General features: G+C 43.1%; 1 pseudogene; it reads right to left on the bottom strand.

Moving 5' to 3' along the window:
- Positions 1-9465: 9465 nt before the first annotated feature.
- On the bottom strand, positions 9466-10193 carry LOC123784434 (mRNA turnover protein 4 homolog pseudogene; annotated as a pseudogene).
- Between the last annotated feature and the right edge of the window lie 853 nt (positions 10194-11046).

Below are 11046 nucleotides of genomic sequence, written 5' to 3'. Positions count from 1 at the left end.
TATTAAAGATCAATTACGTAATAAAATGTAGAGAACAATGCGCTTGGATTTTGCCGTATAAACAACTTTGCGGTATAATCTATATACCATGAAATTCACCCATTTTAAGTGAAAAATGATTTTTAGTAAATTTAACCGGCCATTAGGCCTCATTGTTTTTATTTTTTATTTTTAGAAAGTGAGAGCACGTGTTAAGGGGGCATGGGGGAAGGGGCAGACATCCAGGAAGAAAGAATCTCAAGCAGGCTCCCCCCTCAGCTCAGAGCCCTTGGAGGGTCTCCATCTCAGGACCCTGAGATCGTGACCTGAGCGAAAACCAAGTTAGGCGCTTAACCAGCTGAGCCACCTAGGAACCCCAGGCTTCATGTTTTTTTTAAGCCATGGCTTATTACTCTGTGATTCAACAAATTTTAAGTTTGTTTCTGAGTTTGTCAGTGCTTTGTTTTAACGATGTCCTAGATGGAAATATATCCCGCGAGAATATGTGGGTCCAAACGGAAAAAGGAAATTCCTGGTTGCACTTACTAAATCATACTTATTTTAAAAGACTTTCCAACAACTTTTTGACTCAAGGTTTTAATTAAAATTTCCATTTCCTGCTGCCCAAACGTCGTTCCTGCAAACTAGTTGAAATAGTGTGCACTTTTGCATTTAGAACAATGAGCCCAAAATATTTCATGGACTGAAACTTTCCGTTTGAAATATTTAAAAATATGTTGGCAGTCTCCTACCCCCCCTTCTAGAATGGGGAGCTAGAGTTTTTTACAGATGCACACAGTATTTTTGGCAACAAAAATTACATCCATATGGAAATAATCCAAATGCATTTTAAAATGCAAGAGTTATATATAGTGTATGTCTATATAATTTCTTTTGATTTTCATTTGCTCATAATAAAAACAGTTTTAAAGGATTTTATGGTTCATTTTTTCAGTGTTGCTACATTAACATGCTAGTGTTACCCAGTTGCTAAAAAGAAGGTCAGTAAATATCTTGTAAAAAAACCCCACATAATTCAGCTTTAGGTTGATTGCATTTATATGGCACAGAAGATTTTCATGGTCTTTCCCCATCTTAATAAAATATATTGTAAGTAAAAGTTTCAACTTATTTGCTGTAATGGTTTGTCTATGGATAAAACATGAATTAATTTCCCCTGTGCTGCCTTTGTAACCTTAATCCAGAACCTGCCCTCCACCCCATTTATTCACATCAAAATGATTTATCAGGGGCGCCTGGGTGGCACAGCGGTTAAGCGTCTGCCTTCGGCTCATGGTGTGATCCTGGTGTTCCGGGATCGAGCCCCACATAAGGCTCCTCCGCTATGAGCCTGCTTCTTCCTCCCCCACTCCCCCTGCCTATGTTCCCTCTCTCGCTGGCTGTCTCTATCTCTGTCAAATAAATAAATAAAGTCTTAAAAAAAATGATTCATCAGAGGTTACACTTGGAGTTTTCATAGAACATGTTCTTTTTAACTTTTTATTTTGAAATACTTTCAAATTTACAAAAAAAGTTGCAAAAATAAGAGAACTCCATACCCTTTGCTCAGATTCACTGAATTGTTAATATTTTGCCACATTTGTACTCTCTCTCCAGTTCAAATGGAATATTTCTGTCCATATATATATAGTTCCCCTGAACATCTTTAGCTTTCTTTGACCTGGAGCTGTTACCTGTCCTTGGTCTTTCACAACACTGCCTTCTTTTTTTTTTTTAAATACAGGCCAATTATTTTATGGAATGCTACTTAATTTGGGCTTGTCTTATGCTTATCATGATTAGATTCAGATTACACATTCCTGGCTGGAATACTGCGTATATTAGGTGGTGGTCTCAGATATCCCACCTCCAGGCACCCCATGTTCCTTAGCCCCTCATTGGTAATGCGAATTTTGATCAGATGGTCCAGGTGTTATCCAATTTCTCCACTGTACAGTTACTCTTTTCCCCCTTGCAGCTAATCTGTAGAGAGATGCCCTGAGATCTTGCAAATACCCTGCTCTTTATCAAACTTTTACATCTAGAATTAGCATCCATGAATGGTCCCTGCCTGAAACACTCTACTTTGGTGGTTGTGAAATGGTAAATTTCCATCCCTGCTTCTCCAAATACAAGTATTGGTCGACCTATTGTAGGAAAGAGCTTTCTCTTCTTTCCGTTTAATATCAGTATGGACTCATAGATTCTTATTGTGTTCAGTTGGTTATAGTTCATTGCTATCCTTATTTATTAAATTTTTTAATTAATAAATTTTATTTTTTTAGAGCAGTTTTACATTTACAGCTAGATTGAACAGAAAGTACAGATAGTTCTCATGTACTCCCTTTTGGTCCCACCCCCACGGCCTCCCCAGTTTCCCTGTTAACGCCTTGTACTGGTATGGTATACTTGTTACAATTAATGATTCTATACTGATACATTATTATTAACTAAAGTCCACAGGTTACATTAGGGCTCACTTTTTTTTTTTTTTTGTGGTATGGTTCTATGGGTTTTTCTAAATGCATAATGTCATGTATTCACCAGTCTGGTATCGTACAGAACAGTTTTACTGCTCTCAAAATCCTGGGCACTCCACCTATGCATCGCCTTTATTTTCGTGCTCAGATTATTCTAGTTTTGGCCTGTGGGAGTTATTTCAAGCTGGTTCCTGTTCTTTCTGATATATCCTTTTTATTTATTTATTTATTTATTTATTTATTTATTTATTTATTTATTTATGAGCGTTTCTAGCATAAGATATTCTAGGCTCATCTTAGACTTTTCTTGCCTCCGCCCTGAAACCAGCCATTTCTCCAAGGGGACTTGGTTTCTTTTAGTGGGGAATAGTTTTTAGAAACACACCTCTGGGCATAAGACTTTTTGTTTTAATTAAAGCAGTAAATTACTGTTGCATGTGTATCTTGGTCTCTTCCTTGCTTGGCTAACAAAGTCGTTTCTTGTGTATTTCACTTTTGGAAAGTACTTCTTAGAAACAGCTGCCTTGGGGCGCCTGGGTGGTGCAGTTGTTAAGCGTCTGCCTTGGACTCAGGGCGGGATCCCAGCGTTCTGGGATCGAGCCCCACATCAGGCTCCTCCGCTGGGAGCCTGCTTCTTCCTCTCCCACCCCCCTTGCTTGTGTTCCCTCTCTCGCTGGCTGTCTCTATCTCTGTCAAATGTAAATAAAATCTTAAAAAAAAAAAAAAAAAGAAAGAAACAGCTGCCTTTATGGCATGTTGCCGTGGAGTTATATGGCAAACTTCCCCCATCATGAAGGTTAACTTGTTTCTTCAAATCTGCAGCCACATTTTCTATACACCTTCTAATAGCATTTGCTGACAAAGGAACATGCTTAGTTTATCACCAGACAGTGGCAAGCAGAACAAATATTTCCCTATGACGTGCACCCTTAGAACCCCATCTGGTTCTGTAAGCAGCTCCTCTCTAGGGATGGCTTTCCATTGATTTTCTTTCCGTTCCCCCATTACTTCATCTTCTCTCTTTGGTTCCTTCTCATCAACAGTGAAACACCCTCAAGTCTGTCCCATCTTAAAAAGGTATATCCATTACTATCTCCAGAAGCTGTCCTTTATCCTACCACTCACAGCCACGTTTAGCTACATTCATCCATACCTATCTGTGTGTCTTCACTGCCCGTGTATTCCTCAGCCCACCGAGTCTGGCCCTGGGTCCCTACCACTGTGCTTACCCCATTCTCACCAAGATCCCCAGGTAAATACTAGTATTCAAACCCATTAGACTGTAGCTTTTGTCACACTTGAGTTCTCAAAAGCATTTAGTCTATTTCATTCCCTGCCCCCCCCTTTTTAAAAAGATTTTATTTATTTATTTATTTGAGAGAGGAGAGAGTGAGAGCATGCCTGGAGGGAGAGGCAGAGAGAGTGAGAATACAAAGCAGACTCCACGCTGAGCTCAGAGCTGGACACAGGGCTGGATCCCATGACCGCGAGATCACCACCCAAGGCAAAACCAAGAATCAGCCACTTAACGAACCGAACCACTCAAGAACTGCCCACCCCCCACCTCTGTTCTCTTCTTCTTGGGGTCTCATGATTTCTGTCATTTGCCTTTTCTTCCACACTCTGGCCATTCTTCTCAATCTCTATTACAAACCCACTCCACCGCTTGTCACTTAAATGTTGGTGTCACTCACTGCTTTGTCTTACCCCTTTTCTTTTCACTTTAAGTGATAGCCCCTCATGGTTTCTTCCCCTGTATGAGTTCATGAGCTGTCATTTATACCGATGGCTCCCCAAATTGTCTTCAGCCTAGATCTGGCTTCCGATATCCAGATTTTACATCAACCAACGTCCTGGAAATATTCCCCGATTATTTTGCTCCCCATATGACACGTCCAGTTCAGGCAGAACCTACGTGTGATCTGTCAGTCCCAACCACAAGCAGTTCCAAAGCTTTGCCTGGCAGGTGTCACAAGGGAAACTGCCCTCCCCACCCCAGACTTGGTGCGCAGCTGTTGGTTCACAACCCTCCCCGGAGCTTTCTGGGTCGAATCTGAAACTGGCTCCCAGTACATGGAGGGCGGGGAAAGATCCAAGAAAGACGCAGAGCACCCTGACTGGTAGGTGGCATTTTTAAAAAACAAAGGGAATTTACACATGAGGCTTGTCTCAGGGGGGAGCAGGACGAATGGATCCCCGCACCCGCCCCAACACCAAATCTTAAAAGGGGATAAAGAGGCCCTAACAGGGTTCAGCCGTATACACTATGCAGGTGTTCTCAACACTGTATCACCATCTCAAGGCGTGTGTCCTTGGAGCGGCCTCTGGGTGCGGGAAAGGCAAGCAAAACCCACATTCCAAGGGCAGGGGAAGGGGGAGCAGAAGGAGCCTCTGAGTGGCCAGGGCCAGCTCTCAGGGTGGTTTTCTAGAGGAAGTTGGAGACAAAAATTCAGGCCACCCCAGGCCAACCATGCTCATGGGCCTCTCTGCATTCCCCACACCTCCAGGCTGACACCCTTTTCTCCACCTTGATGCCCTGCCTTTCCATTCCTGGCCCTTCTCCCTCGCCCCACCCCGCTTTTGTTCAGGAGCCTTTGTTGGGGGAGCCCTGTCAGTGAGACAGTTCTCCCCATCTGCTTCACCTACTGTACTTCCCTGAGCAGTAGGGGAGGGGGGGAACCCTGGGGAACCCGTGCCTCTCTTGCTTGGCCCCGGGGGGGGGGCAGTAAATGAATCAAGGCTTGCATTCTGTTTTCAGCTGGGCTCATGTCCTAGAGGACTACCCGGACATTCAGAGGGCCCTTTGCATTTGAGGGCCCGTGGTCTCTCTCCAGCTGAAACAAATGGAGTTCGTGTGCTTTTTGGATCTGTCGGTTTATGGTTTTCATCAAGTTCAGAAAATTATTTACCATTACTTCTTCAAATATTTTTTCTTTTGTGCCCTCTCTTTGTTCTCTTTCCGAATACATGTATGTTAGGTTGCTTGAGGCTCTGGTGTAGCTCGCTGGCATCCTTTTTGTTTCTTTTCAGTCTTTTCTCTCGGGCTTTCATTTTGCATAGTTTCTGTTGCTATGTCGTCAAGTCCGATGAGCTTTTCCTCTGCCGTGTCTAATCTCTGTTAACCCTAATTCAGTATATTTCCATCTCAGACATTGTGGTTTTCATCTCTACATGTTTGATTTGGGTTTTTTTTTTTTTAAATCTATCTTTCATGTCTTTCCTTAACACACTAACGCTTTCCTCTACCTTCTGGAACATTCAAAATATGGTTTAATAACTGTTTTTATATTCTGATGTGCTAATTCTATTTACTGTTTATATTGATTTATTTTCCTTCTCATCATGGGTTGTGTTTTCCTGCCTCTTTGCATGCCTGGTTATTTTTGATTGGATGACAGACGCTGTAAATTTTACATTATTGGGTGTTAGAAATTTCTGTATTCCTATAAATATGCTTGAGTTTTGTTCTGGAATGCAGTTAGGTCACTTAGAACCAGTGTCCTTTTGAGGTTTGCTTTCAGTAGGTGGTCCCAGAGAAGGGTTTAATGTGGGGCTAAATTTGTCCCGCTGATAGACACCTGAGTACTCTTCCTGATGTCCCATGAATTATGAGGGCCACTCTGGCTGGTGAGCTATTCGCCCCTAAATACCTAGGGGTTGGTCCCTTTGCTTTTGGGGGAGTGGTTCTTTCCCTAGCTTCAAGTTTCTTCACAACATATGGTCTGCTCAGTACTTAGCCAAATACTTCAGGGAGACTCTTTGCAGACTTCCAAAGCTTTCTCTGGAACAGCATTCTCCTCTCCCTCTCAGATCCAACTGCCTCAGCTGTCTTGGGCTCCTAGTCCCATATTCTCAATTCACAGGGCTCTGGGTTCCTCCTCTCTGTGCTGAGGGCTGGAAATTATCTCCAGGAAGTCAGGTTGGGCATTTACAGAGCTTATCTTGTTTATTTTTCTTCTCTCAGGGGAGTACTGTCCCAAACTATCTATTGTCTAATATCTATCTAAAATATATTTTGTCTTTTTGTTTATTGGTGGTTTAAGGCAGGAGAGTCAATCTTGTCTGCATTACTCTGTCAGAGCCAGAAGCAGAAGCCCCATTATTGTACTGTTTTTTAAGATACTTTCTCCTCTCCATTTTTTTTTTTTTTTGCTTTTTCCTTATTAGTAAAAAGTTGTACTTCTTGGATTCACCCTTGATGTCTCTTAATCTGTTCTCTCTAGTTTTTATTTCTTTGTATTTTTACTCTTGGTTCTGAAGGGTTTACTTGACCTCTAGTGAAATTTTTATTTCTGCAATTACATGTTTAATTTCAAAAGCATTTTCTTATTCTTATTGTTCTTCTTTTTTAAAAAATAGCATCCTGTCTTTGTTTTATGGTTGCTCTAATATGTCAAATATTTTAGAATTTGGGTTTTAGGGACATTCTCATCTTTCCAACATTCTATTTCTTCAAGAGGCAATTTGTTCTGTTGGCTTATTTTTGTCTTTCTCCCTTATGTTGCTAGTTTCTCTCATTGTCTGGTAATCTTTAGGTGACCATTTATATTTAAAAGGCCAAAGGGGGCTATTTTTTTTTTTTTTGTCCTTTCAAGGGACACAAAAAATGATTCTTGGGCACCATAACTGATGTCTTATTAGTAGGATAACTTGTTGTGTGTTAGAGGCAATAAAAGTTTATGAACCCACAATAGTAGGCTCTTCTTCTCAGTACAACTGCTGAGACCACAGAACTGTGAGCTTGAGGCAACAGGGAAGTGGTGGTGAGCCACAGGCTCCCATCTGGTTCTTACCTCACTTTGATCATTTACAAAGCTTATTTTTTGCTTCAGAAATGAACCCAAATAAAACTCCACCCTAAGCAGGGACAGAGTCCTCATTTTCCACTTTTCATTCGTGGACAAGACCTTATCGTTCAGCCTTGCATATACTAATGCTGTGGGTGACCAATCCATGACACCTGGCATCCCCTTTACCTGTCTGGGTCCAGCAGCTGCATTTTCTGTGGCAAGCACCTGCACCTTTTTTTTGAGTGTGGGCCAGAAGTTCTTGGGAATGACATGTGGGTGTATAAATACCCCAGCTCCCTCACCCCTTGGCCAGTATATTTCTTTTTTCTTTTTTAAGAGATTTTATTATTTATTTATTTATTTATTTAGAGAGCATGTGTGTGTGCAAGTGTGTGTGGGGGAGGGGGCAGAGGGAGAGGGAGAGAGAATCTCAAGTAGACTCCGTTCTGAGTGTGGAGTCCAGTGCAGGGCTCAGTCTCACGACCCTAAGATCATGACCTGAGCCAAAATCAAGAGTCAGGTGTTTAACCAACTGAGCCACCCAGGTGACCGTGGCCGGTACATTTCTGAGGAATGTGCTGTACACCATTGCCTTGAGCTTCTCCATGGGACTAAGACGTACCCACCCACTTTGATAACTGGCTTGTTGGAGGTCTTCCCTTCCATGTATCACTTCCCCTCTGCTTTGGTGCTGTCCTGCACCTCCCAGAGACTACATGTTCTTGGTTGTCATCTCAGGATCTTCTTGGCGGGGAGGGAGGGGATCCAATTAAGATCAATGATAATATGGGCCAAAGGTTGACACCCTTCCCATCTCTCCGTACACCAAAAGCCCACTCTTCTCTCTCTAAAAGTTCAATAGAGAGATGGATAAAGAGGAGCAAATTCCCACTCCTGGGCTTCTCATAATGTGTTCGATCCTGCTGTGGCAGGAAGAATTCAGACACCCAGAGTGTGGCAGAGCTGTCCCTTACTAAGACTGTTAACCGCAGTGAACACGAATCTGCAAGACTAGTTGAAATGTAGGCTCTGGTGGTCACAAAGAATCCTTCTGCTGATGTTGGGGTTTCATATCTGTTTATTTCTACCAAAATAAGGTATTTTTTTGCTCCTGCAAAAATAGAAAGCCCAATAACAGAAATCTGCAGATTTTTATACTCCATTAGCGAGTTAGGTATATTTTCAGGCAGTGATTCTCAGACTTTGGTGTGCATCAACATCACCTGAAGGCTTGTTAAAATGCACATTAAACTACAGTCTTCACCCACAGAGTCTGCATGGGCCCAGGGTTTGCACTTCTAGGAAGTTTCCAGGTGATTGCTCTTGTCCAGGGAACATACTTTAAGAACAACTGCTTTAAGGAGTTGGTGTTCTTCTCCCTCCTAGTTTAGATGATTATATCTTACAGTCTGTTCCTTTTGTAGAATCTTCTAATATGACCGATGTAGTTTTCCATGTAATTGTATTGTAGCTAATTGTCAAGGTCTTTTCTTAGTGATGATAGGATATTTAGTTTTCTACTTATATAATTATCCTTGGGCTACCATAGTCTACATTAGCAGTTCTTTTAACTTAGTAAAACTAAACCTACTTCATTTAATTTTTGATTTTGATTTTTGCTGTGAAACAGTTTTCATATCTGCTCTGGGTTTCAGCAGTGGCTTAGTGAAAGCATCCCATCTTCTTTTCATCTGTAAGACTCTCGGCCCTGGTTTGGAAGGGAGGGAGAGGGGGCAGAGGGAGAGGGAGAGAGAATCTCAAGCAGATTCCGTTCTGACTGTGGGGGTGAGGTGGGGGGAGGAGGGAGAGAAAGAAAGGGGTAGGGAGGGCATCCAGAGTTCCCATATTCCTGGGGAAATGCAAACCCCTGTTTCCAGTAGAGGGGCACGGAGGGCCGGGGGAGAGGAGGAGCCCTGGCTCCAGTGGTGGCTTCAATTCCCCAGCCCCTATGAAGGAGCCAGTGCTGGAAGCTGGCTCCAGGTAAACAGAGGGAACCCTGGGAATCCAAACAAAAGCCCCAAGCCAAGGCCTTTTTTCTAGGAAAAGTCTTCTTTGCTGTTCACAGGGAGCAATAAAACCCTGCAGTTTTATTCCTTATAGAAAAATAATCTGCCCATCTTGCCCTCACTTGTCTGTATTCACGGCAAAATCAACAGCTAGACAACTTCAACCCCATCGGGGTTGGTGGCCCTACGTGTCCTGGCCCCATGCACCTGTCAGCCATTGTCTTCCCCCTCTGATTCTTCTGCCCGCTCGGTCACACTCTTGGGTGAGTCATCTCTTATCTATCTGCTGGAACCTTCTGGATTGTGCATCCCACCTTTGATGGTTACCTTGGATTCAGCCATCTCACACCCAAAAAGCTCCGGCTCACAGGCTTGCTCTGGGCTCAGCACATTGCCCTCCTTGCACACCTCCTGGTCAGACAGCAGGGTCACCACACCTCTCTTGAGGGCAGTGAGCAGCCCCAGCTGCCTCTGCCGTGGCTCCATCGTGGTGGCGGGGGGCTGCTCCAGGGGCCCCTCGGAGCCAGGCTCATGGTGAAAGTTGCTTTGTTTCCCACTCCAGTGAAGTCCATTTCCATGTGTTTCGTGAACCCCCCATACACTTCCTCCTTGGTGCGTTTGGTGGAAAGGAGACTGACCCTCACCCCTCCACTTCTTGCTGACCTGACTCAGGTTGTCTTTGCACTCATCAGATGGGCTTCCATCCAAGGCCACTGTCATCACTTTGTGTTTGCCAAAGAACACCCAGCTGTGCTTCCAGGCTGTCCAGACATCTTTCAGCTTGCTTTCCTCATGTTGGCCACGGAGAAGATGAACAAAAGGTACTTGTATGTGTCCACATGTCTCTGAAGCTCTTCTGTCAGGTTCTGTTTCAGTTCTAAGCCTTTCTTGGCAGCTCCTGTTAAGGAAACTTTCTTGTCACGCTCGGATTTGGGCATTGCCCTGTATGCAGATGTGATGGAAGGTGGTCTACCTCATTTAATTTAATTTAATAAAAACATTTAAAAATTTTTTATTTTTAAGTAATCTCTATATCCAATGTGGGGCTTCAACTTACAACCCCAAGATTTAGAGTCGTGTGCTCTACTGACTGAGCCAGCCAAGTGTCCCTCATTTAATTTAATTTAATTTAATTTAATTTAATTTAATTTAATTTAATTTTTGTTTTGCTTCCCCCCCATTTAATTTTAAACATGGACATCTCATTCTTTTTAGTTGTAATGCTTAATTAGCATATCAAATATATTGCAAATACAGTGCAAATTCTGTGGAAAGTTATGAAATTTCTAGTCTTTCAGGACACTTTTTGCAAACATAAAGTGAGGGGCTTGGAGGGGAAAGTTCTGCTCTCTTCCTTAATTACATTTGCATTCTATTTCCCAGAATAAGGAAAGAGGTCCCCTGAGGAGTTTCTAGGAAGTTCTGTGGCTACTGATGCCAGGCAGGGGTGGAGAGAGGAAAAGGGAAAGATGTTAGCTGGGTGGCCAGCAGTGGAGAGCCAGGAGGGCCACCAGCAAAGCCAACTATGTGGTAGAGACCCGGAGGGTCTAGCTTCTGGGCACGTCAGAGAGGAGGAGCAGAGACGCAGGAATGAGGCAGCTTGGAGGGGAGAGGGCTGGAGAGAAGAGGGGTGAGGGGAGGCAAGAAGCACACCCCGAGCTGGAAGGAGCAAAGCAAAAGTTGTCTCTGATGAACCCGAATCATGCAATATGCTACAGTTTTATGAAATAAATACTGTGGCATTCAGTTGCTGTGGTAAAGAGCAAGATATAAAAAAGAAATTGAGAGCCT

This window comes from Ursus americanus, chromosome 4, assembly GCF_024610735.1.
Source record: "Ursus americanus isolate L20-20 chromosome 4, mUrsAme1.1.p, whole genome shotgun sequence".
Classification (NCBI taxonomy): Eukaryota; Metazoa; Chordata; class Mammalia; order Carnivora; family Ursidae; genus Ursus; species Ursus americanus.
This window is presented reverse-complemented; position numbering and strand designations above follow the sequence as displayed.